Source organism: Leptonychotes weddellii, chromosome X (genome assembly GCF_054177405.1).
Source record: "Leptonychotes weddellii isolate Sample4059 chromosome X, ASM5417740v2, whole genome shotgun sequence".
NCBI lineage: Eukaryota > Metazoa > Chordata > Mammalia > Carnivora > Phocidae > Leptonychotes > Leptonychotes weddellii.
In genome coordinates this window covers 38,360,358-38,385,370 of record NC_138385.1, presented here as the reverse complement: position 1 = coordinate 38,385,370, position 25,013 = coordinate 38,360,358, and the positions used below count along the sequence as shown (strand labels likewise).

General features: G+C 38.0%; 1 protein-coding gene across 14 annotated transcripts in view; it reads left to right on the top strand.

Annotated features, from left to right (window-relative positions):
- GPRASP1 (G protein-coupled receptor associated sorting protein 1) overlaps positions 1–25,013 on the top strand; it is a 40,906-nt gene that overhangs the window by 8,876 nt on the left and 7,017 nt on the right. For all 14 annotated transcript variants that reach the window (XM_081808503.1, XM_081808501.1, XM_081808499.1 and 11 more), the window contains one exon: positions 3,691–3,731. The gene's annotated coding sequence lies outside the window, so the exon portion shown is untranslated. The remainder of the gene's footprint in view (positions 1–3,690; positions 3,732–25,013) is intronic.

Genomic DNA, 25,013 nt, shown 5'->3' with positions numbered 1-25,013 from the left:
GTAAATTTAAGTTGTATAACATCATGATTTGATACACATATATATTGTGAGATGATTACCACTATAACGTTAGTTAACACCACCATTCCATCACATGATTACCAATTTTTTTGTGGTGATAACATTTAAGATTTACTCTCTTAACAATTTTCATGTATGTAATACAGTATTGTTAGTTATAGTCACCATGCTGTACATCAGATCACCAGAACTTTTTCATCTTATAGGTGGAAGTTTGTACCCTTTGACCAACATTTCCTCATCTCACCCATCCCCAGCCCCTGGCAACCACCACGCTACTCTCTATTTCTGTGCGTTGTTTTTTTAGATTCCACATATAAATAAGAACATACAGTATTTGTCTTTCTCTGTGTGGCTTATTTCACATGGCGCAAGGTCCATTGTTATTGTCCCTAAAGGGAGGATTTCCATTTTTATGGCTGAATAATATTCTTTTGTATATACACCACATTATCCATTCATCTTGTCAGTGGACGCTTAGATTGTTTCCATGTCTTGGCAATTGTGAATAATGCTTCAGTGAACGTGGAGGTAAAGATGTCTCTTTGAGATAGTGATTTTATTTCCTTCAGATATATATCTAGAAGTGGGATTGCTAGATCATATGGTAGTTATATTTTTAATTCTTTGAGGAACTTCCATACTGTTTTCCATAGTGGCTAAACCAATTTACCTTACCACCAACAGTGCACAGGGGTTTATTACTACCCGTCTTCCTCTTAGACATGGTTTTGTTACATCCTGCAAGTTTTGGTATGTTGTGTTTCCACTTTCATTGTTTTAAGATTTTTTTAAATTTACCTTTTGATTTTATTTTTGATCCATTGGTTGTTCAGGAGGATGTTGCTTAATTTCCACTTATTTGTGAATTTTCAGGTTTTCCTCCTGTTATCATCAGCTTTTTTTAAAGATTTTATTTATTTATTTTGACAGAGAGAGAGGGGGAGAGAGCCCAAGCAGGGGAGACAGCAGGCAGAGGGAAAGGGAGAGGCATGCTCCCAGCTGAGCAGGGAGCCTGATGCGGGGCTCGATCCCAGGACCCTGGGATCATGACCTGAACCGAAGGCAGACACTTAATGACTGAGCCACCCAGATGCCCCTATTTTCAGCTTAAAGAATTGAATCCTTTTGGATGCCTGGGTGGCTCAGTCCATTCAGTATCTGTCTTCGGCTCAGGTCATGATCCCAGGGTCCTTGCTCAGCAGGGAGCCTGCTTCTCCCTCTGCCTGCTGCTCCCCCTGCTTGAGTGCTCGCTCTCTCTCTCACAAATAAATAAACGAAATCTTAAAAAAAGTTGAATCCTTTAAGAACTTAAAGAACTGAATGATGAATCCTTTCATCATTTCTTGTAGATCTAGTGGTGATGAACTGCCTCAGCTTTTGTTTTTCTGGAAAATTATTTATCTCTCATTTATGAAAGACAACTTTGCTGAGTAATGTGCTCTTGGTTGGCAGTTTTTTTTTTCTTTCGGCACTTTGAATATATCACCCCACTCTCTCTTGGCCTGCAAGATTTCCACTGAGAAATCCATTGATAGCATGGAGGTTCTCTTGTAAGTTACAATCTTCTTATCTTTGCTGCTTTTAAGATTCTCTTTTTGTCTTTGACAATGACAAAGTATCCTTGAGTTTTAGACAGTTTTATTAAAATGTGTCTTAGAAAAGCTTGTTTTAGGTTGAAATTTGGGGCTGGCCTATGACCTTCATAAACTTGTATGTCCAAATCTCTCCCCAAATTTGGTAAGTTCTTAGTCATTATTTCTTTAAATAAGCTTTCTTCTCCTTTCTCCCGCTTTTCTTCTGGGACTCCAGTAATGCAGAGATTTTTTTTTAATGGTATCCCATAATTCATGTAGCATTTCTTCACCCTATTTCATTATTCTTTCTTTTTGCTTTTTACTGAAAGATTTCAAATGACCTTCAAATGTCTTCTTGTTTACTAATTCTGCTTGGTTGCGTCTGCTGTTGAAGCTCTCTTTTGAATTCTTCAGTTCATTTAATGTCTTCTTCAACTCTAGGATTTCTGCTTTTTTTAATGGTTTCTGTATCTTTATTGAACTTCTCATTTTGTTTATTTTTCTCTAATTTCATTTACTTGCCTGTATTTTCATGTAGTTCACTGAATATAAGAGGATTATTCTGAATTCTTTGTCAGACAGTTCATAGATCTGTTTCTGTAGAGTCAGTCATTGGAGTTGTATTAGTTTCCTTTGGTAAAGTCATGTTTCCTTGATTATTCATGATCCTTGTGGCCTTGTTTTAGTGCCTGCACATTTGAGGAATTAGAACCTCTTCTAGTCTTTATAGACTGCTTCTGCAGACAAAGCCCATCATTCAACAACTCATCCAGGGATTCTGGGTGGGCTATCCAGTGGTGTCCATGGTGGGCTTTCTGCTGAACTCTGAGTGGGCCGGTCTGGTGTCTGGGTAAGCAAGTGGGCAAATCTCATGCTTGTGTACATGGGGATCCACCTGGTGCCTGGGTCCAAGGAGGCAGGCCTGGAGCCTAGGTTCACTGAGGCCTAATAGGCACCAGGGACCACTGGAGTTGGCTTGATGTCTCAGCCCACAGGGGCCAATTGTGTACTAGGGGAAGCTGTGAGCCTGGCTTCACAGGAGCCAGCCTAAAGGCAGGGGCCATTGTGGCCGCTCTGGTGCTGGGGAAGGCCAGGCCCCTTGGGTATGTGGGAGCTATCCTTGAGGCTGGACCACAGAGGCTGGCCTGGTGCTGGGGCAAGCTAAGAGCCTGAGTCCATGGGAACTGGCCTAGAGTTTAAGTCTGCAGGGGCTAGTCTGGCACTGGGGTGGCTGGGGGATTAGGGCTGCAGGAGCTAGCCTGGTGCTGGGGTGGTTCAAAAGCCTGGGTCCGCAGTACCCAGCCTGGTGTTGGGCCCAGGTGGGAGCCTGAATTCATAGTAGCTGATCGGTTGCCTGAGGTGACAGGAGTCACCTGGGGCTGTGGGAGCTGGCAAGCATGAGGATATGCTGAAAGCCTGGGCCACAGAGCCATTCATGGCCTCAGGAGCCAGCCAGCACTATGGTAAGCCAGGAACCTAGGTGTGCAGGAGGAGCCTGCTATGAGCATGGGCCCACAGATACCACCCCAGACCACTGGGGCTGGTTTTTGCCAGGGTGAGCCAGAAGCCTGGGTTCATAAGAACTTTCTGGGATCCTGGTGCCACAGAAGCCACCTGAAGCCACAGGAGTTGGCAAACACCAGGATGAGTCAGAGGCTGGGGTTTGTGGGAGGCTGCCAAGAGTCTGTTGCTCTGGAAGCTCTCTGGAGTCATGGGAGTCACTTGAGCATGCTGGAGCTGATAGGCACTGAGGTGAGCCAAGAGCCTGGTTTTGCAGGAGCTGATTGTGAGCCTGGTATCATGGGAGATGCCTAAAGCTGTGGGTCTGGAAGGCACTGCAGTGAGCTAGGGGCCTGGGTTTGTGGGAGCCTGCAGAGAGCCACTTAGGGCCACAAGGGTTGACCTTGTGCTGGGACAGTTCAGCTGTGGAGTCTGGTGAAATTGGGCACTCACTTCACTCTCCATTTCCCATAGGAAGGGTATCTCTCCATGCTGGACTACTGGGTTTTGGGGGAAAGGTGATAGAGTTAATGTGAATCTATCTTTCCTACCCTCCTCAATACATCTTTTCTTATTTCTGTGCTTCACCCAGGTGCTGTCGTCCCTCAACTGGAATCCTTGGCTCTTTTGAAGGTATTTTTGTGCATGGATAGTTATTCAAGTTGGTATTTCTGAGGTGGTTGAGCACTAGAAAGCCCTATGCATCTGTGTTGCTGACATCACTCCCTACTTTATTATTTTTACTCATTTTATCTAGAGTATGGGTGGGGAAGAGGACAGATATTTACTTGGTCCCTCAAACCTCTAATCGTGCAATATCTTAATACATTCTGGTTTCAAAAAATTAAGCATCATAAATAAAGACCTCTTTGAATACAACTCCAATCCCAGTCTCCTTCCTAGAGGCAACACATATTGTCAGTTTCTAGAACTTTTCTATGCATTGCCTACATACAAAGATATGCAAGTATCCTGAGGATTTTTTAAAGTATTAAATTTTATCATAGTATTGTATTATTCTTTAACATTTTTTTCAATAGTATGATTTAGAGATTTTTTCCATGTAAGTATATATCTATTTCTTCTTAGTGCTGTATCAAATTTCATGTATTGCAATATCATTTTTGTTTCTCTGGGTGTTTCTGAGTAGACTTCTGGGTCATAGGTACTTTTCATTTTAATAGACATTTGAAATCTCCTTAGAAAGGGATTATATCATTTTACACACTATCAGTATATGAGAGTCCCTGGTTCCCCACACATCCACTAACATTTCTGAGTATTTGCATATTTAAACATATCTGCCAATCTGATAGATGCAAAATGGTATCACTTTGTTTTAATTAAAATTTTACTAATATTGAAGAAAATATATAAGTTCCATTAACTCACAGAAAAAAATCAGATGAAGAATATGAATTTCCCCTTTAAGAAAATACACTTGGGGCGCCTGGGTGGCTCAGTTGGTTAAGCGACTGCCTTCGGCTCAGGTCATGATCCTGGAGTCCCGGGATCGAGTCCCACATCGGGCTCCCTGCTCAGTGGGGGGTCTGCTTCTCCCTCTGACCCTCTTCCCTCTCGTGTCTGCTTCTCCCTCTGACCCTCTTCCCTCTCGTGCTCTCTGTCTCTCATTCTCTCTCTCAAATAAATAAATAAAATCTTTAAAAAAAAAAAAAAAGAAAATACACTTCAGGGGTGACTGGGTGGCTCAGTCAGTTAAGCGCCTGACTCTTGATTTCGGCTCAGGTCATGATCACAGGGTCATGGGATCAAGCCTCTCACTGGGCTCTGTGCTCTTCTCTCTCTCTCCCTCTGTCCCTCCTCTCTCTCTCTCTCAAATAAATAAATAAAATCTTAAAAAAAAAAATACAACTCAATTTGTAAGCAGCTAAATGCTTCTTAGCAGCATTTGGGGGGCTATGGAAAAGTCTGAAAAGAAAAATTTTTTTTTTGCATGAACTTAAGATTCACAAATCCCTAGTATGCCAAGAAAAGATAAGAAGTGCTAAAAAATTTGAGAGTTTACTATTATGAGTTATAAGATATTTTGTTATTTTAATTGTTTCAAATATGTAGAGATACTGTTCAGATAATTATATAAATCATTAATATAAATCATCAATAATTAGTGTGATAAATGATGATTTCGCAGTAAGATCACCAAACTTTTCTAAAGAGAAGCGACACAAGAAGAAGTTATTAACTTATTTATATGTGGGGCAGAATAGAAGGAGGGGTGAAACTTAAAAGCTGACAGTAGTCAAAGATCAAAAAATGGAGCCAGCCTTTTTGTTATACAGACTATAAAATATGTTTTGTTTACCAGTCATAACTAGAAGCTTATACAGATAGGTTTCTGTTGTGATTGAAGCAAAATGTCAGTTTGGGTTGATCAAATTTCTCTGAAATACATACTTTTGTTCTGGCATCTTTGTCCCAAAAACTAAATGTATCAGAATATCCCGGAGTTGCAAGTATTCAATAAATCAATGGCATGGATATCTTGAGTAACTTAAGTATTGGCTTCACTACATCAATAGCAGGGTTTAGTGATTAATATAATGAATATAACATAATGAACATTAATATATTGAATACTGTTATGAATATATTGAATACTGAATTAATATAATGCATACTGTTTTCCAAAGTATTTTCCTTCAGCACTTTTTAGAGCAAAGCTATTAGGCTGACTCAATTTGGCTTTAAACATAGCAATATGTTTCAAATGGTGCCATCACTAAAGTAGAAAGACAACTCATAGCATAGGAGAAAGTATTTGCAAATTATATATGTGATATGGGTCTAGTACCCAGAATATAAAATGAACTCTTACCACTCAATAAAAAGACAAATAAAACAATTAAAAATAGGCAAAGGATTTGAATAGATATTTCTCCAAAGAAGATATTCAAATAATCAATAATGATTCAAATCAAAACCACAAGATATCAGTTCACACCCACTAAATAACTATAGTTCTTTAAAAAGTGAATAATAGCAAGTGTTGGCAAGGATGTAGAGAAACCGGAGCCCTTGTACATTCTGGTGGAAATGTAAAAGGGTACAGCCACTGTGCAAAGCAATTTGGCATTTTCTCTACCATTTTGACTTACTTCTTATTTTTTTCTGTATGTTTTTAGTTTTTTTTTCTTAGTGATTACTCTGGCAATTATAATTAATATCTTAAGTGTATAACACCCAGGTTTGAATGAATGTCAACTTAGTTTCAATAGTATACAAAACTCTGTTCCTTTACAACTCTGGTTCCCTCTTTATGTTATTGTCACAAATTAGATCTTTATACATTGTGTATCCATTAACACAGATCTGTAATTATAGTTTTATGCATTTGGCTTTTAAAATGCACTAGAAAAAAAACCAAGAAATGACAAACCAAAAATGCAATAATATTGGCTTTAAAAAAATTACTTGACTGTTTTAAAGCAGTTTTAGGTTTACAAAAAAGTTAAGCAGAAAGTACAGAAAGCTCCCATATACTACTTCTCTCCCACCACCCTTTCCTCCACAGTTTCCCATATTATTAGCATCTTGCATTGGTGTGATATATTTGTTACAGTTGATGAATGAATATTGCTACATTATTGTTAACTAAAGTCTCTAGTGTACATTAGTGTTCACCTTTTATGTTGTACATTTCTATTTTTTTTAAGTTGTGGTAAAATATACATAACATAATATTTGCCATTTTAACCAAATTTATGTGTATAATTCATTGACATTAAGTACATCCACACTGTGGTGCAACCATCACCACTGTCCATCTCCAGAACATTTTTTGTCATCCCAAACTGAACCTCTGTATCCATTAAACAATAACTTCCCACTCCTCACTATCCACTTCTGGTCAGCCACTTATGAGCACTATTCTATTTTCTGTCTCTAGAAAGTTGCCAACTCTAAATACATCATAAAAGTGAAATCATACAATATTTGTTACTTTGTGTCTGGCTGTTTCACATAGCTTAGTGTTTTCAAAGTTCATCCTTATAATGTGTCAAAATTTCATTTCTTTGTAAGACTGAGTAATATTTTAAAATATATATCACATTCTGTTTATCCATTCATCTCTGTGTATATTTTGGTTGTTTGCACTCTGGCAATTGTGAATAATGCTGCTAAGAACACTGGTTGTACAAATATCTGAGTACCTGCTTTCAGTTCGTTCGGGTATATAACTAGAAGTGGAATTGTTACATCATATGTTAATTCTGTGTTTAATTTTTTGAGGAACCACCATACTGTTTTCCAAAGCAGCTGCACCATTTTACATTCCTACCAGCAATACACGAGTTTCAAGTTCTCCACATCCTTGCCAACATTTGTTGTTTTCAGTGGTTTGATAATACCCATCTTAATGTGTGTGAAGTGGTATCTCATGGTTTCACTTTGTATTTCTGTAATGACTAATGATGTTGATCATCCTTTCATGTTCTTATTGGCCACTTGTATGTTTTCTTTGAAAAAGTTCCTATCAAGAGTTTGGCCCTTAAAAATAAACCCTTAAAATAGAGTTGTTTGGTCTTTTTGTTGTCATTGTTGAGTTTTAGGAGTTCTTTATATATTTTTGATATTAACCCCTTATCGTATTTATGATTCAGAATTTATTTCTTCCACTCTGTGGGTTGTGTTTTCACTTTCTTCAAAGGGTCTTTTGATGTGCCAAAGATTTTAATTTTGATGAAGTCCAATTTATCTATTTTTTGCTTATGTTTTTGGTGTCATATCCAAGAAATCATTGCCAAACCTAATGTCATGAAGTTTTTCCCTTTGTTTTCTTCTAAAAGTTTCAAAGCTTTAGCTCTTAAGTTTGTCTTTGATTGGTTTTGAGTTAATTTTTGTATATTGTGTAAGGTAAGGGTCCAAATTTATTCTTTTGCATATGATTTCCAGTTTTCCCAATACCATTTCTTAAAAAGAATATCTGTTCCCCATTGAATGGTCTTGATACTCTTGTCAGAAATTATTTGGCCATATATACAAGGGTTGATTTCTGGCATCTCTGTTCTATTTCACTGGTTTATATGTCTGTTTTTATGCCAGTACCGTACTGTTTAGATTACTGAAGTTATTGTAGGAAGCTCTGTGTGATATGTGGTTTATAAGAAATATATATTTGGTCTTTATCCATGATTCCTGGCTCACAGCTCCCAAAAGCCCTTGGAATTTCCTGAGTGATAAGAGCTATGGGGACATCTTTTGTCATAATATTTGGTCTCTTGTCCTCAATTCCTGAAATCCACTTTAGAGCCATTAACATGAAATGGGTATCATGTTATTCGTAACAAGTACCTTTTTACCACAATTGGGTTTATGTTTTTTTTTTTTTAAGATTTTTTTTTTTTTAATTTATTTATTTGACAGAGAGAGACACAGCGAGAGCAGGAACACAAGCAGAGGGAGTGGGAGAGGGAGAAGCAGGCTTCCTGCCGAGCAGGGAGCCCAATGTGGGACTCGATCCCAGGACCCTGGGATCATGACCTGAGCCGAAGGCAGACGCTTAACGACTGAGCCACCCAGGCACCCCACAATTGGGTTTATGTTAATGAGGTGACTTTTGGAAAGTACCTAAGGAGGGTGGCTGATTTCCAGAGGAACCAGCCATGTGATTAGAGGGTTGAAACTTTCAGTCCAACCCGCCACCGCCCCATCCCACCCCTACTTCCTAGAACTCCTTCCTGGAACTCCTGGAAGTTTAATCAATCCCCAACAGCCAACAATTTAATCAATCATGCCTATGTAATAAAACTTCCATAAAGACCCAGAAGGACAGGGTTCAGAGAGCTTCTGCATTGGTGAACACATGAAGATTCTGGGAGACTGGAGTGCTGGGAGAGAGCATGGAAGCTCCATACCCATTCCCCATACTTTGCCCTATGCATCTCTTCCATCTGGCTATTCCTGAGTTATATATATATTTTTATTAATGAATGGTAATCCAATAAATAAAGTGTTTTTGTGAGTTCTGTGAGCTGCCCCAGCAAATTAATCAAACTTAAGGAGGGGGTCATTGAAACCTCCCATCTATGTGGGAAGCAGAAATGGTAATCTGGATTTGAGACTGTAATTCAAAGGGTGGGGGAATGCAGTCCTGTAGGACTGAGCACTTAACCTGTGGGATCTCATGTTATTTCCAGGTTGATAGTATCAGAATTGAGTTGAATTGTAGGGCACCCTGCTGGTGTCCAAGCATCTCTTAGTGGTTTTGGAACCCCTCCCACACACACACATTGGAATTGGTGCCAGAATACCTTTACTTTGAAATTAGGAAGAGTGAGTGCCAACTTTTTTTTCTTTTTCAAGATTATTTTGTTACTTTGGGATCCCTTGAGATTCTATATGAATTTAAGATAGGTTTTCTGTTTCTGCAGAATATGTCATTGAGATTTTTTTAAAGATTCTATTTATTTATTTATTTATTTATTTATTTTATATTTTAGAGAGAGCAAGAGCGCCTCCCACCACCACCAGCAGGGGGAGGGGCAGCGGGAGAGGGGGAGGGACAAGCAGAATCCCCACTGAGCTCAGAGTCAAACTCAGGGCTTGATCTTATAACTCTGAGATCATGACCTGAGCCTAAATCAAGAGTTGGACTCTTAACCAACTGAGCCACCCAGGCACCCCTATCATTGGGATTTTGATAGGGATTGCAGTGGATCTTACAGATCACTTTGGGTAGTTATGGAATCTTACAGTTGATGAGCACAAGATATGTTTCCATATATTTATGTCTTTAAAGTTCTTTCAGCAATGTTTTGTAGATTTCAGCGTACAGTCTTTGGCCTACTTCATTATGTTCTTATGTATTATATTCTTTTGATGCTATTGTAAATGAAGTGGCTTTCTTAATTAATTTTTTAGATTGTTCATTGTTATTGTATAGAAATGCAACCCATTTTGTGTGTTGATTTTGAATCCTGAAGCTTTGCTGAATTCGTTTATTAGTTCTAAGAATTTTTTGCAGAATCTTTGGGGTTTTCTACATATATGCCATGCCATTTGTGAGCGCAGATCATCTTATTTCTTCCATTACAATTTAGATGTCTTTTATTTCTTTGTCTTGCCTTATTGTTACAGCTGAAACCTCCAATACTATATTGAATAGAAGTGGGGAATGTGGACATCCTTGTCTTATTCTCTATCTTAAGGAAAAAGCTTTCAGTCTTTCACTGTTGAATATGATCTTCAGATGTGGGCTTTTCATTTTTGGCCTTTATTGTGTGGAGGAAGTTTCCTTCTATTCCTGGATTGTTGACTGTTTTGATGAAAGGGTGTTGAATTTTATCAAATGCTATTTCTACATGAATTGAGATGATGATATGTTTTTTGCCTTCATTTTGTTAATGTTGTGTGTTGCAATATGATTGATTTTTATATGTTGAGTCATCCTTAAATTCCAGAAGTAAACCCCAATTGGCCATGGTGTAGAATTCCTTAAATATTCTAAATTTGCTTTTTTAGCATTTTGTTGGAGAATTTTGCATCAACAATATAAAACATATTTGACTGTAATTTTCTTTTTTTTAAAGATTTTATTAATTTATTTGATAGAGAGACAGCGAGAGAGGGAACACAAGCAGGGACAGAGGGAGAAGGAGAAGCAGGCTCTCCGCTGAGCAGGGAGGCCGATGCAGGGCTCAATCCCAGGACCCTGGGATCATGACCTGAGCCGAAGGCAGACGCTTAACAACTGAGCCACCCAGGTGCCCCTGTAATTTCTTTTCTTGCAGTGTCTTTGTCTGACTTTGGTACCAAGGTAATGCTGGCCTATTAGAATGTTAGGAAGTGTTCCCTTCTCCATTTTTTTGGAAAAATTTGGGAAGGCTTACTGTAATTCTCCTTTTACTGTTAATTCAGTAGTGAAGGCATCTGGCCCAGGGTGATTTTTTTTTTTTTTTGGAAGGAAGAGGTTTTTGATTACTGATTTAGTCTTTTTACTAAACATAGGTTTATGCATATTTTCTATTTTTTCATGATTCAGTCTTGGTAGGTTGTGTTTGTTTTTTGTTTGAGTGTGTTCATTTCCCCTAGATTATCCAATTTGCTTTGTATACAGTTGTTCATAGTATCCCTTTATAATGCTTTTTATTTCTGTGAAATTGGTAAGGTTTCCATTTTCATTTTTGATTTTAGTAATTTGAGTCTTCTGGTTTTTTTATCTTAGTTAATCTAGCCACAGGTTTGTCAAATTTGTTGATCTTTTGAAGAATTAAGTTTTGGTTTCATTGATCGTCTCTGTTGTTTTTCTATTCTCTATGTTTATTACTTTCTCCCATCTATTGGCTCTGGGTTTCATTTGGTATTCTTTTTCTAATTCTTTAAGGTATATGGTTTAGTTGTTGGTTTGAGATCTTTCTTCTTTTTTAAATATAAGTAATTAGAACTATAGCACTGCTTTTCCTGCATCCCATAGGTATTGGTATGTTTTGTTTTAATTTTCATTTCCTTAGTTATTTTCTAATTTCCTTTGTGATTTCTTCTTTGGCCTGTTGGTTGTTGAAGAGCGTATTATTTAATTTTCACATATTTGTGAAGTTCCCAATTTTCTTCTATTATTGATCTTTAGTTTCATTCCAATGTGATCAGAAATGGTATTTTGTATGATGTCATCCTTTTAAAAAATATTAAGATTTGTTTTGTGGTCTAACACATGGTCTATTCTGGAGAATGTTCCATGTGTACTTGAGAAAAATGTGTATTCTGCTATCGTTGGATGGCATGTTTTGTATATGTCTATTAGATCCGGTTAGTCTATAGTATTATTCAAGTCCTCTATTTCTTTATTGATCTTCTGTCTGGTTTTCTATCCATTATTGAAAGTGGGGTTACTGATATCTTAGTATAGAACTGTCCATTTCTCCTGTCAATTCTGTGATTTTTTAAAATATATTTTGGAAATCTGATGTTTTGTGCATATGTTCATAATTGTCACATCCCCTTAGTGAATTGGCCCTTTATTTTCAATATATAATGTTGTCTCTTCTAACAGTTTTTGACTGAGTTTCTTTTTATTGCTCCTATAACAAATTACTACAAATATGACTTTATTATCTTAGTGTTCTGTAAGTCAAAAAAGCCCAAAATTAGTCTTACAGGGCTAAAGTGAAGGTGTCAGCAGGGCTGGTTCCTTCTAGAGGTTGTGAGATGACAATCTATTTCCTTGCCTTTTTTGAGCTTCTATAGTCTGCCTGTATTCCTTGGCTGATGGCCCTTTCCTTGCATCACTCTAACCTTTGATTCCATTGCCCCATCTCTGTCTTCTATCTTTTACCTTCTTGTCTCCCTCTTTTAAGGATCCTGTACTTACATTGGGTCATCTGCATAATCCAGGATAATTAATCTTCCCATCTCAAGAGCCTTAATTTAGTTACATTAGCAAAGTAGCTTTTTGCCATGTAAGGTAACATACTAATAGGTTCCAGGGATCAGGTCATTGACATATTTGTTGGGGAGGGGCATTATTTAACCTACCACACTACTTACAGTAAAGGCAGTAGTCACAGAAAAGGTAAAGCAAGTTCCAGATGGGTAAATAAATGCTGTGGTAAAGCAGGCTACTCATATACTTTGGGTTTTGAGCATTATATAGACATCTTTGACAGACTTACATCCAATCATCACCATGTCACCATCCATGAATTCATAAAAGGGTATGTTATAATAATGACAGACTTACATTCAGTCATCACCATGTCACCATCCATGAATTCATAAAAAGGTATGTTATAATAAGTAAAAACAGATGAGTGTCAAACTCCCCAGATTTCCTTAACAAAGTTAAATTTGACCACTCTAAGTTTCACCTCACAATGAACTATAAAACAACTTGGAAACATGTCCTTTGGTGGAGTTCCTGGAAATATGATAGGGGTTCATTTTAACACTCTCTTTTCCATGATAATCCACTGTTATGGACTGAGTTGTCCCAAATTCATATGTTGAAGCCCTAACCTCTGGTATCTCAGAATATGATTATATTTGGATACAGGGCATTCAAAGAGGTGATTAAGTTAAAATGAGGCTATTAGACTGGGCCCTAACCCATTTCTACAAGTGCCCTTATAACAAGTGCAAATTTGAACACACAGACACCAAACATGCATGCACACAGAGGAAAGACCATATGAGGACATAGCAATAAGGTGGCCATTGAAAGCCAAGAAAGAGGCCTCAGGAGAAACCAAACCTGCTGACACCTTGATCTCAGACTTCCAGCTTCCAGAACTGTGAAAAAATAAATTTCTGTTGTTTAAGCCACCCAGTCTGTAGTATTTTATTATGGTAGCCCCAGCAAACTTATACATCCTCAAACTTTCATTTATTGGCTCAGCATCATACATCAGCCTGAGAAAAAAGAAGCCCCATCTTTGTGGTAAATGGGTAGAATTTTGTGGAAGTTTCTTTAAAATTCCAAACTGTATAAATCTTACCAAACCTACAGCTTTTTTTTTTAGTATTATGTTCCAGTGTGTTAGCTTTCCACCTGCTTTAGATGGCAGAATAGGGGGGAAAAACACTGTGTGGGACACTTTCACCTTCACCAGCACAAAATATTATCTCCCAACAAAATAGTCTAAAGATTTTTTAATGGGGTGCTTCTAAGTCTATTTGGTCAATGATAGAAGCATAAAGCATAATAACTCTGCCCAGATTTTAAATTATGGTGTAAACTGATATGATTTATATAACCAACAACAAAAAACACCTCAGGGTCCCAGAGGCATTTATGTTCAGCCAATATTTATTGAGCAATCTATTATGTGGCAGGCACTATTTCTAGTTGTTGGGATTATATAGAATAGAATATTCGTGGAGCTTACATTTAAGAATGGAGGGAAACAGATAATAAAGTCAATATATAAAATGTGCAATATAACATTTAATAGTGATAAATGCTATGGAGAAAAATAAAACAAAGTATGGGGATAAAGGATATTCAAAGGGGAATACAGTTTTAGATTGGATAATCAGAGAAATTCACTCTGAGCAAGTACCTGAATGAAATGAGAGAATGGACCATGAAGCTATCTTAGGGAAAAGCATTATAGGCAGTGGGAACAACAAATGCAGAGCTCCTTGGGTAGGGATATGCTTGGCTTGTTCAAGAAATAGCAAGGAGGCCAGTGTGGCTCAAATGGAGCAAGCAAAGGGAGAATGGTTGGACATGAGTGTAGAGTGGTAGCCAGGGTCCAGATCTTATGAGATATTGTAGGCCATGGAAAGAAGTTTGGGTACTATTCTAAAGGTTATGGGGAGTCATTAGAGGATTTTGACAAGGGGATCAGCATGATATGACTTAGGTTTTTAAGGGATAAATCTGGCTACTGTGAAGAGAATGGACCCTAGGGAAACAAGAATGAAAACGGAGAAAAATTTGGAGGTAGGAAGCAGTCAGTGGTCTAGGTAAGAGATGAGAGTGGCTTGGACTAAGGTGTTAGCTGTTAGGTGTTGGACTAAGGTGTTAAACACTTATGGTGATATGTGTCCAGCTTTGGCATATATTTTGGAGGTAGAACCAATTAATGTTGTGGATGAATTGAATATAAAGTAAGAGAAAAAGAGGGATCAATGATGATTTTGAAGCTGAGCAACTGAGTAATCATTTATTAAGATGGGTGAAGACTGGGAGGAGCAGGTTTTAGGGGGAATCTCAGGAGCTCAGGTTAGAACATGTTGAATTTGAGATGCCTTTTATATATACACATGGAGATGAAAAGTAAGCAGTGTGTTCCTGCTCTCGCTATGTCTCTCTGTCAAATAAATAAAAAAAAAAATCTTTAAAAAAAACAAAGAAAAAGGAGGAGACAGTGTCATATGGTAGCTATAGACCACTGTTTTGAGGAATTTTGCAGCTAAAGAAATGGGGTAGGAGATAGTACAGTGTGTTTGAATGTTGATAGGGATATTTCACTAGAGAGGGAAAAGAATTTTTTTTAAAGATTTTATTTACTTATTTATCAGAGAGAGAGAGAGAGCACGCACAAGCAGGGGGAGCAGCAGGCAGAGGGAGAAGCAGGCTCCCGCTGAGCAAGGAGCCCGATGCGGGGCTCAATCCCAGGATCCTGGGATCATGACCTGAGCTGAAGTCAGATGCTTAACCAACTGAGCCACCCAGGCATCCCTAGAGAGGGAAATTTTTATGATAAAGGAGAGAAAGAAGAAAATTTTGGAACAATGACCATGAGTAGAAGAGATGGGACATCATCCAATGGACACATGTAGAGGCTGACTTTAAAGATAGGAGCATGGCCAGTTCATTCATAGAATATTAGAAAAGGTAGAATTTATGGGCACAGATGCAAGTGGTGAGTAGATATGGTGGTAGGAGTCTGTGGAGGTTCTATTCAAATTGCTTTTGCTTTTTCAATGGAATAAGCAAGGTCATCAGCTGAGATAGGAAGTAATTGGGGTCTGAGGAGAGAAGAGAAGGTGTGATATCTTTTTTTTTTATTAAAGGTGAAATATATGTGACAAAATTTTCCAATTCAGCCATTTTTAAGTGAATAATTAAGTGGTATTAATTACATTCACAGTTATACATCCATTACCACTATTTCAAAAATTATTTTTTTAATTTTTTTTTAAAGATTTTATTTATTTGACAGAGACACAGTGAGAGAGGGATCACAAGCAGGGGGAGGGCAGAGGGAGAAGCAGGCTTCCCGCGGAGCAGGGAGCCTGATGTGGGGCTTGATCCCAGGACCCTGGGATCACGACCCGAGCCGAAGGTAGATGCTTAACGACTGAGCCACCGAGGCGCCCCTTTTTAAAATTTTTTTTAAGGATGTATTTATTTATTTTGACAGAGAGAGAGAAAGACAGCAAGAGAGGGAACACAAGCAGGGGGAGTGGGAGAGGGAGAAGCAGGCTTGCCACTGAGCAGAGAGCCCGACATGGGGCTCGATCCCAGGACCCTGGGATCATGACCTGAGCCGAAGGCAGATGTTTAATGACTGAGCCACCCAGGCGCCCCTCAAAAATTTTTATCATCTGTTATGGATTGAATTGTGTCCTCCAAAAAAGATATGTTAGTGTCCTAACATACACAAAAATCAACTCAAGATGGATTAAAGACTTCAAACATGTGACCTGAAACTGTAAAACTCCTAGACAAAAGCATAGGAGAAAGTCTTCTTGATATTGTTCTTGGAAGTGATTTCTTGGATGTAACACCAAAGCCACATGCAACAAAAGCAAGAATAGACAAATGACACTACATCAAAATAAAAAGCTTATGCACCACAAAGGAAATAACAGAATGAAAAGGCGAACTACAGAATGAGAGAAAATGTCGACAAACCATATATCTAGGGGGCTAATACCCAAAATATATAAGGAATTCCCACAATTCAATAGCAAAAAAAAGAAAGAAAGAAAGAAAGAAAGAAAAAAGAAAAAAAATGAAAAATAGGCAAAGGGCTTGAATAGACATTTCTCTACCCTCTTACACTGTTGGGAATGCAAACTGGTGCAGCCACTCTGGAAAACAGTATGGAGGTTCCTCAGAACGTTAAAAAAAGAGCTACCCTATGACCCAGCAATTGCACTACTAGGTATTTATCTGAAGGATACAAACATAGTGATTCAAAGGGGGCACATGCATCCCAAAGTTTGTAGCAGCAATGTCCACAATAGCCAAAATATGGAAAGAGCCCAGATGTCCATCAACAGATAAATGGATAAAGAAGATGAAAGCTTGCCATTTGCAATGTTGTGGATAGAACTAGAGGGTATTATGCTAAGCAAAATAAGTCAGTAAGAGAAAGACAAATACCATATGATTTCACTCATATGTAGACTTTAAGAAACAAAACAGATGAACATAGGGGAAGGGGAGGAAAAATAAAACAAGATGAAAACTGAGAGGGAGGCAAACCATAGGAGATGCTGAATTTTAGGAAACAAACTGAGGGTTGCTGGAGGGGAGGTAGGTGGGGGGAAGCAATAATTGGGTGATGAGCATTAAGGAGGGCACTCAATGTAATGAGCACTGGGTGTTACATGCAACTGATGAATCACTAAATTCTACCCCTGAAACTAATAATATAATATATGTCAACTAAATTGAATTTAAATAAAGAATTTAAAAAATTTTAAAAAAGACATACAAATGGCATACATTTATATGAATAGGTGCCCAACATCACTAACCACCAGGGAAATGCAAATCAAAACTAAAATGAGATATTACCTCATACCTGTTAGGATGGCTATTATAAAAAAAAAAAGTCACAAGTGGTAATCAATTAGCAAGGATTTGAAGAAATTGGAATACTTACACATCATTGGTGGCAATGTAAAATGGTGCAGCCACTATAGAATACTGTATGGATGTTCCTAAAACATACACACATGAATAAATACATAGATACATACATACATAAATACATATATATATATATATATAACTACCATATCATCTAGCAATTCCACATCTGGGTATACATCAAAAAAAATTGAAATCAAGATCTCAAAAGGATTTCTGTTCTCTTACTTACTGCAGCATTATTCACAATATCCAAGATATGGAAACAACCCAAATGTCCATTGACAAATGGATAATAAAGAAAATACAGTATACCTAGAATTGAATATTATTAAGCCTTAAAAGAGAAGGAAATCCTGCCATTTGTGACAACATGGGTGAACCTGTAGGACATTGTGCTAAGTGAAATAAGGCAGTCACAGAAGGACAAATACCACATGATTCCAGATCATGACTGGGATAGATTCCACATATATGTGATATCTAAAATTGTCAGACTCATAGATGCAGAGAATAGAGTGGTGGTTGCCAGGGGTTGGGGGGAGGGAGAAATGGGGAGTTGCTGAGGATGTGAAAGCTTCAATTGTGCAAGATGAATATGTCCTAGAGAATGGTACAACATAATGCCTATAATTAACGATACAGTATTGTGCACTTAAAATTTAGTTAAGAAGGTAGATCTTGTGTTATGTATTCTTATAACTACAATAACAACAACAACAACAACAGGGCACAAGTAAACTTTTGGAGGAAATAAATATGTTATTACTTTGTGATGATGGTTTCACGGGTGTATGCATATGTTCAAACTAACCAAACTGTGTATATTAAATATGTGCAGTTTTTAATATGTCAGTTATATCTCAATAAAACTGTTTTAAAAAGTCATCATTACACTTAAGGTCATCAAATTTTTTCCTATATTCTAGGAGTTTTATAGTTTTCCTTTTTATAGTTAGCTCTGTGATCATTTCGAATTAATTTTGGAAGGGTGTGAGGTATGTGTCTAAATTCAGTTTCTTTTCTTTTTTTTTTCAAAGACTCCATTTATCCACTTGACAGAGAGAGACACAGCGAGAGAGGGAACACAAGCAGGGGGAGTAGAAGAGGGAGGAGCAGGCTTCCTGCAGAGCAGGGAGCCCGATGCGGGGCTCCATCCCAGGAACCCGGGATCATGACCTGAGCCAAAGGCAGACGCCCAACGACTGAGCAACCCAGGCGCCCCTAAATTCAGTTTCTTGCATGTGCATGTTCATTTCTTCCAGCACCATCTGTTGAAAAGACTATCTTTGCTCCATCATATGCCTTTGCCCCTTTGTCAAAGATTGACTGTATGTCTGTACATTTCTGGACTTTTTATTCTGTTCCATTGATCTATTTGTCCAATCTTTTGTCAATATCACACCATCTTGATTACTGTAACTTTATAATAAGTCTTAAAGTCAGGTAATATCAGTCTTCTGACTCTGTTCTTCTCCTTCAATATTGAGTTAGCTATTTTGGGTCTTTTGCCTCTTCATATAAACTTTAGTATCAGCTTGTCAATATCCATAAAATAACTTGCTGGGATTTGGATTGGGATTGCATTGAATCTATAGACCCGGTTGGGAAGGACTGACATCTTGAGTCTTCCTATCCATGAACATGGAATATCTCTCCATTTATTAGTTCTTCTGAGATTTCATTCATCAGAGTTTTGTAGTTTTCCTCATATGGATCTTGTACATACTTGTTAGATTTATACCTATGTACGTCCCTTTTTGGAGTGCTAATATAAAAGGTATTGTTGTTTTTAATTTCAAGCTTCACTTGTTCATTGCTGGTATATAGGAAAGCAATTGACTTTTGTATATTAACCCTATCCTCAAACCTTGCTAGTATCACCTATTACTTCCAAGATTGTTTTTTGTCTATTCTTTCAGGTTTTCTATATAGACAATCATATCACCTGCAAATAAAGGCAGTTATATTTCTTCTTCCCAATTTGTATTCCTTTTATATTCTTTCATGGTCTTAATGCATTAACTGGGAATTCCAGTACAATGTTGAAAAGGAGTGGTGAGAAGGGACATCCTTAGCTTTTTCCTGATCTAAGTTTTTCACTATTAATTATGATGTTAGCTATAGGGTTTTTGTAGATGTTCTTTATCAAGTCAAGGAAGTTTTGCTGTATTCCTGGTCTGCTGAGACAACTTTATTCTTCTGCATGTGGATATCTAGTTGTCCCAGCTTGTGAACAGACAGTATTTTAAATAAATGGTGATTGAATTCCAGTCAATCGAATGTGAGTGGAAATGTAAGCATTTCTTGACCAAGGATTTTGAGAAGTGTGTGGACTACCTCTACTCTTCCCCTCTCCCCCCATTTTTGCTGTCTGGAAGCAGACATTGATGATGCCCTGTCATAGTGAGGCAATAAATGATGGTTAGGAAATGAGAAACATACAAAATGTACTATGGACTTATATATTTTTTTCTATTTTAAAAAGTAATTTGACATTCAGTTAACTGTTAGTATTTGCTGACATTGTGGAAATTCAGGATTTCTTATCCCTTCGAAGTTAATACCTAACCTTACCAGCCCCTTTAATTCTAGAAATCCTCAAGGGGTATTTCCTATGTCCTGAATTTTGATGCTTTTTACATGATTTTTCCAGGTGTTGTTGCCACATTAAGCTTTACTGTCACAAACACTTAAGTCCCTCCAATGCTCCCTCTAATTTTCTTATCTCAGAGTCTTCATGATGTCAGAGCTGAGTACTACTCTAAACTTTAAATCCATGTTGTAGAGGAATATATTTTCCCCTCTTTATGTTACACTTTATAAATGGGATCTGCACACCAGAGTGTTACAGAATGGATCTGCAACAGTTCTTTCTGGGATAACCTGCTTTTTGTTGTTGTTGTTTTTGTTTTTGTTTTGTTTTGTTTTACCTGCCTTTGTTGTAACAGACATATAGTTGAGGGCATCTGCTAGACCAGGCAAAAATAGAAGTCCTAATCCCAGTGTGGCCATTAAAATAGCTATACTCCCCTAATGACAAGATGTTGTTTCTGGACTGAGGTCATTGTGCCTGGCTCTGTTTTCCCTCAAGATAAATTCTCTTAAGGCAGAACCCACTCCAAATGTGACCTGAAAATATTCTTGGGTCAGGCCTCCCCACAAGTTTTCTAGATGTGCCTTGTCTCAAGTAGTGGACACAGGCTGAGATCTTTCCCTGAGGCTTGTAAGCCTCTTGAGCCAATTTCATCAGATACTTCACAAGAATCCAACCCAGCTTGCTTGGTCCTAATGCAAGGGACTTGAGTTCCTGTGTAAAGCTCCTGAAACTCAGGGATAGGAGAATGGATAAATTCTAAGAATGCACAGATTTTGGCTCAATCTTAGACAAAAAGGAAATCCCAGAAGGAACGTTTGCCTGAGGCACATAAAGGACAGAAGAAAGGCAAATTAACTTAAATGGGCAAAAAGCAGGTCCATGATTCCAATGATTGAGAGAGACAAGAGGAAATCATTTGACCGGCACAAGTAAGGGATATGCTAGTTAGAAAGTTCACATGTGTGTATGTGGAAGATGGGGGTGGGACTGGGGGCACAGCTTCTTCTGTATCCCTGGCTTAATGCTTGGAGGATTATTTTATTCTAAAGTTGTTCCATAGGACCCAAGCATATGGTGGGGGGTGGGAGGGAGAACAGACCTAGGACTCTTCCTTTATTAGGCTCTGAGGATGAGGAGCCTAGGGTTCCACAAGTACACTCCTTATGGCTAATTTAAGGCATGAGAGTGGGAATTAGGGCTGGGAAGGAAAAAGCAGGATGAGTCAAGGGCTCAGTAGGGCATTTTTGAAAGGTAACTTCATGGATGGGGGTGGCCAAGTTCCTTATCTGGGGGTGGGTCATACACCGACTCACGTGTCTATTCAAGATGGATGTCTTTTTTTAAGTTTTTAATTCCAGTTAGTTAACATACAGTGTTATATTAGTTTCAGGTGTACAGTTTAGTGATTCAAGAATTCCATACACCACCCAGTGCTCATCACAAGTGCACTCCTTAATCCCCATCACCTATCTAACCCATCTTCCTACCCACTTCTCCTCTGGTAACCATCAGTTTTTTCTCTATAATTAAGAGTCTGTTTTTTGGTGTGTCTTTCTCTCTCTTTTTATTTCCTTTGCTCATTTGTTTTGTTTCTAAAATTCCACCTATGAGTGAAATCATATGGTATTTCTCTGATTGAGTTATTTTGCTTAACATTATACTCTCTATCTCCATTCATGTCATTGCAAATGGCAAGATTTCAATCTTTTTATGGCTGAATAATATTACATTGTATATATACCACATTTTCTCTATCCATTCATCAACCGGTGGATATTTGGGCTGCTTCCATATTTTGGCTATTGTAAATAATGCTGCTATAAACATAGGGGTGCATGTATCCCTACAAATTGGTGTTTTTGTATTCTTTGGGTAAATACCCAGTAGTGAGACTGCTGGATTGTAGGGTAGTTGTATTTTTAACTTTTTGAGGAACTTCCATACTGTTTTCCACAGTGGCTGAACCAGTTTGCATTCCTGCCAACAATACCGAGGGTTCCTTTTTCTTCACATCCTCGCCAACGCTTGTTGTTTCTTCCGTTGTTGATTTTAGCCATTTTGACAGGTGTGAAGTGAAATCTCATTGTAGTTTTGATTTACATTTCCCTGATGATGAGTGATGTTGAGCGTGTTTCATGTGTCTGTTGGCCATCTGGATGTCTTTTTGGGAAAATGTCTGTTATGATGAGCACACTATGAAGGCGCACACAATTTGTGTCTTTCCACAATGTCAGTTTTATTCAGTCATAAGACAAAGTTAATCACAATTATAAAGCAGGTTCCAGATTCTAAACTCAGTGACATTTCACCATGTGATTAAACTTGGCTTCTTAAATAGCACACAGAGCAGAACAGAAGACAAACCACACAACAAGATAACAGAAGGGTGTAGGAACTTAATGAACCAAACACGAAGTCAGTCTGTGGGTGTGTAGTTGAGATAAGGTCTTGGTCCAGTCCAGGTCAGCTCTTGGCACTAACTGCTTCTGATGTTCAAGCAATGAAGGATCTCAGTTCTGTTCGGAGATCATTTGGGCAGAGACTTTGGTGGCAATTGCCTTTTTTAAGTGGTCAGACATAGAGGGGTCATGTCTGAAGAGTCTGACATTTTGCTGCAAAAATCCTCCCTTTTTTAAAGGGATTGAATCGGTCTTGGGCCCCTGTAGACCTCCTCTGGTTCTGTTTGTTATCAGTTCTGGGGTGTCAGCTGATGCTGATCCCAGCAATATCTTGTGGCTGCAGTATCTTTAACTACTTGCATCATTGCTTGACACAGGCCCTTGCTTAACACAGACTCCTGCTTAACATGAGAGACTCCATTTTGCTCTCTACATCCTTTCATGTCTTCTGCCCATTTTTTAATTGATTTTTTGTTTTTTAGATGTTGAGTGGTATCAGTTCTTTATCTATTTTGGATACTAACCCATTATTGGATATGTCATTTGCAAATGTATTCTCCCATTCTGTTTTGTTGATTGTTTCCTTTGCTGTGCAGAACCTTTTATGTTGATGTAGTCCCAATAGTTTATTTTTGCTTTTGTTTCTCTTGCCTCAGGAGACCTAGCTAGAAAAAACTTGTTATGGCCGATGTCAGAGAAGCTACTACCTGTGTTCCCTTCTAGGATTTTTATGGTTTCGGGTCTCACATTTAGGTCTTTAATCCATTTTGGACTTATTTTTATATATGATGAAAGGAAATGATCCAGTTTCTATCTTTTGCATGTTGCTGTCCAGTTTTCCCAACACCATTTTTTTTTTTTAAAGATTTTATTTATTTATTTGACAGAAAGAGACGGCGAGAGAGGGAACACAAGCAGGGGGAGTGGGAGAGGGAGAAGCAGGCTTCCCGCGGAGCAGGGAGCCCGATGCGGGGCTCGATCCCAGGACCCCGGGATCATGACCTGAGCTGAAGGCAGACGCTTAACCGACTGAGCCACCCAGGCGCCCCCCCAACACCATTTTTTGAAAACACTATCTTTTTCCCACTGGATAATCTTGCCTCTTTTGTTGAAGATTAATTGACCATATAGTTATGGGTTTATTTCTGGGTTTTCTATTCTGTTCTATTGCTCTATGTGTCTATTTGTGTGCCAATACCATACTGTTTTGACTACTATAGCTTTGTAATATAACTTGAAGTCCAGAATTATGAGGCCTCCAGCTTTGCTTTTCCTTTTCAAGGTTGCTTTGGATATTTGGGGTCTTTTATGGTTACATACAAATTTTAGAATTGTTTGTTCTAGTTCTGTGAAGATTACTGTTGTATTTTGGTAAGGATTGCATTAAATGTGTAGATTGCTTTGGGTAGTATAGACATTTTAACAATATTTGTTCTTCCAATCCATGAGCATGGAATTTCTTTCCATTTCTTCATGTTGTCTTCAACTTCTTTCATCAGTGTTTTACAGTTTTCAGAGTACAGGTCTTTCACATCTTTGGTTAGGTTTATTCCTGGGTATCTTATTATTTTGGTACAATTGTAAATGGGATTGTTTTCACAATTTCTCTTTCTGCTGCTTCATTATTGCTATATAGTAATGCAAGATTTCCATACATTGATTTTGTATCCTTTGACTTTACTGAATTTCTTTATCAGTTCTAACCATTCTTGCTGGACTATTTAGAGTTTTCTATATATAGTATAATGGATGTCTTTTGAAGTGGATGCCTTGGCAATCAAAAGTTCAATGGCAAGTACTTACACTACAGAAATTTAGATTTCAGAGGCTAGTCAGTGTTATACAGGTGCTAGTGGAGACACTGGGGAGTGAAACTATGGCTGTTGTAATCAGACCAGAATCCATTTTAGAAGGAAGTAAATAGACTTACTTAGCAGCCACAAAGACATAGGTCAGCATCCTGTTTCAATCCTTTATATGCTCTCCGATATTAAAGATGACATTTAAGTAATCTGATATATACACATAAAGTGCTAACACGTGCAGAGCTTAAAAGAGGACTTTTCTCAGTTTAATAACTATTAAACAGCCATAGGGCCTGTTCAGTAAATGAATTGAGAACAAATTGTCCAACAAAATTTCAAATTTTCATAGTGTACTCTCTCAGCTTGTGGTAGGTCCACTCCCCTGTCAGTAAATATCTTGGATTCAATACTGGATCACCTTGAGAATTACCAGACAACATTATGCTGGTATGACCATAAAATTCTAGGATAAGAATTTGAATAAGGAAGAAACTACAAGTAAATGTAGCTTCCACAAGAACAGAGATTTCTTTCATTTGTGTTTCTACCATATCTCCAGTGCCTAGGATAAAGAAGGTATTCATGTGTATTTCTTGAATGAATGGAAAGGCACCAGAGACTTTAAAAAAGTGAAAGAACAGTTCAGGGAGGCAAGGAGATTCGCACACACCCACAGATCCCAGCAGAGCTCAGACTCCCTTCTTCAAGCCTGGCATTCACCCAAGATAGTATGCTGTGGAATAAAGAAAAAAGTGATCCACAGTTCAGCTAAAGCCATTTAAACAGCACAGTAAAAGCAGCCCTCCTCTGATAATTGACATCCAT